Consider the following 3284-nt stretch of genomic DNA (forward strand, 5'->3'; position numbering starts at 1 on the left):
CACACACAAACACAAACACACACACACACACACACACACAACGCTCACACACACACACACACACACACACACACACACACACACAGACACACACACACACACACACACACACACACACACACACACACACACACACACACACACACACACACACACACACACACACACACACACACACACACACACACACACACAAAACGCTCACACAGACACACACATACATCAATTAGAAGGATTACCGGCCAGTCAGGCAAATAGCGGATTAAAACACGTTCCAAATCCGGGAATTAGTAAGTATGTTTACGTTAATCGACCCTGGCTTCAGATGCCACATAATTTACGTTGGCAATAGTTTATATTGTAATTTTTGGAAACCTGGGGGGTTACAGATCTAAAAGATTATCGACATATGAGGCTTCTGAGCATCGGTAATGGATATAAAGAGGATATTATTGGATAAAAATGTCCGAGGATGAATTCAGGTTCAGGCAGGTGCTATCGATAGGAATTAGGGAAGACTGAGATAATGGACGAATGTACTGATAATCATTAATAGTGAAGGATAAGCAATACCAAAGATTTAAAAAGAGAAAAGGGGTATTTGATGACTGTACGAATTAAAGCGAATAGTTCACGGTTGGTATAATCATACTGTATTCAGTATTCAATATAATTACTTTATAGGAGGAATTTATGCTTAATCATTAGCGCTGGGCTATTTGATACAGTAACTTTATATACCAATTTCAAATGGAATATAATGATTTCCAGTCATTTTACGGATATGAGGAATTATATTCTTGCGCCAGTTGCACCAACTAGCTCGAGCCCAAGACGGAATATGACGACACCCGCTCTTGTGTACAATACATCCGGCTTTCCCATTAAAATCCTATAACCCTATCCACCCTCCACGACAAGGACGTAATATTACGCTACCCGCCTCTTCGAGATTATGAAGTTAACCCCTGAGCCTCGTCCATAAACAGGAACTGTAACGCAACAAACAACAGCCTCTCCTCTGCTTCTTAAAATTTGGAACTCCTTCTTGCTTCCGCTTTCCCAGAAACCAAATAATTTAAACAGGCGTTTTACCGTCATCTCAAAGATTTCCCTTCCTTTCGTTCATGATCTCCAAGCGCCTTTCAACTGTGTTCGATTGTGTTTTTTATTAAATAATCAAGAAATTAAACTTGTCTGGTACCTTGGCTATCTATAGGTTCATATATCTATTTTTTTTATCTGTCTATCTAACTATCTACCATGTTTTCAGATTCACTTATTACTGGTTATAAATAGTGTAATGACGTCAATAGCTATGGGACAAGGTAACTGTATGGGAAGATTCTAATTTATTGATATGTGAGAGATAATTACATGTAGATACTATTGGTCTATATGTAAGAAAGAAATCATTTTACTTCGTATCGTGTCAACCTGTCTCTTTCTATCTCTCTATCTTCTTGTCTGTCTATCTACAGGTCTTCCTACCTCTCTCTCTTATCTATCTGTCTATCTATTCATCCATCTTTCCATTCACCCATTCATTCCTTTCTCTATTCTTAGCGTTTCATCAACTCTGGCACCTCAGGTAAGATCATCTTCAAGTAGCTCCTCCTTTTGACCAACCTCAGCTCTGCCTCCACTCCGTCTCTCCGTCTCTCCCTCTCCCCTCCTCTCCTTCTCTCCTCCCCCTCTCGTCAACCCCTCCTCCCCTCTTCCTCCTCTTTCTTCTTCTTCTTTTTCTTCTCCTCCTCCTCTTCCTCCTCCTCCTCCACCTCCTCCTTCTCCTTCTCCTTCCCCTTCTCCTTCTCCCCTCCTCGCCTCCTACCCCCTCCATCTCCCCCATCTCCACCTACTCCACTTCCTCCCCCTCTTTTTCCTCCACCTCCTCCTCTTCCTCCTCCCCTCCTCTCCTCCTACCCTCTCCACCCCTCCTCTCCAGCCTTCCTCCCTTCCTCTCCACCCTTCCTCTCCTCCTTCTCTCTCCTCCTTCCCTCCTCTTCCTCCTCCCCTCCTGTCCTCCTACCCCCTCCACCCCTCCTCCCCAGCCTTCCTCCCTTCCTCTCCTCCTTCCCTCTCCTCCTCCCTTCTCTCCTCTCCTCCTTTATCACTTCGGACGACTAATATTACGTCTTCAGTTTTCTGGCGCTCATCTCACCGCCCATTTCATAGCAGTGGACATTTCCAATAAGAGAGAGCTCATTTTCTGTAAAGGTTTTCAGCTCTGCTCGGTCGAGATTTTATATTCCGCGACATTTCAAATAGAAATGCCAGGGTTGATTTATCAGTACTTTTAGTATGAGTAGAAGTAGTAGTAGTAGCAGCAGCAGCAGTAGTAATAGTAGTAGTAGTAGTAATAGTAGTTGTAGTAGTAGTAGTAATAGTAGACTTTGTATTACTTTTCTTATCATTATCATTATTATTATTATTATTATTATTATTAATATTGTTATTATTGTCTCTACATTCTTCTTCATATTATTATTATTATCATTGTCTGTACATTCTTCTTCTTCTTATTATTATTATCATTATTGTCTCTACATTCTTCTTCTTATAACTATTACAATTATTATATATTAGAAAACGAAACCGAAAAAGTTACACCCAATGATTAATTATTATTAATAGTATTATTGTTAATGTTGTTAATATTGCTATTATTATTATTATCATTATTATCATTATTATTATTACCATTATTATTAATACTATTACTGTTGATATTATTATTATTGTTGATATTATTAGTAATATTGTTATTATTATTTTATCATTATCGCTATTATTATTATCATCATTATTAATATTAAAACATTCTTCCTTCCCCCATACTCCTCCCTCCCAAACACCTCTACCTCTCCCCCCCCTCTCCCCCTTCTCCTCTCCCCTCTCTCCTCCTCCTCCTCCTCTACCCCTTTTTTTCCTCCTCCCCCTACCTCCTACCCTCCTATCACCCTCCTCCTACCTCCTACCCACCTCCCATCCCCTCCTTCCCCCTCTCTCCTCCCACCTCTCCCACTTTCCTTCCCCCTCCTTCCCCTTCTCTCCTCCCACCTCCCCCCTCCCTCCCACCTCTCTCCTCCCACCTCTCCCACTTTCCTTCCCTTTCTCTCCTCCCCCCCCTCCTTCCCCTTCTCTCCTCCCACCTCCCCCCTCCCTCCCACCTCTCTCCTCCCACCTCTCCCACTTTCCTTCCCCTTCTCTCCTCCCCCCCCCCCCTCCTTCCCACCTCTCCCCTCCCCCCCCCCCCTTTTCTCGCCTATTACTTCCTTTTCTCG

This window comes from Penaeus chinensis, chromosome 20 (genome assembly GCF_019202785.1).
Source record: "Penaeus chinensis breed Huanghai No. 1 chromosome 20, ASM1920278v2, whole genome shotgun sequence".
NCBI classification, from domain to species: Eukaryota; Metazoa; Arthropoda; class Malacostraca; order Decapoda; family Penaeidae; genus Penaeus; species Penaeus chinensis.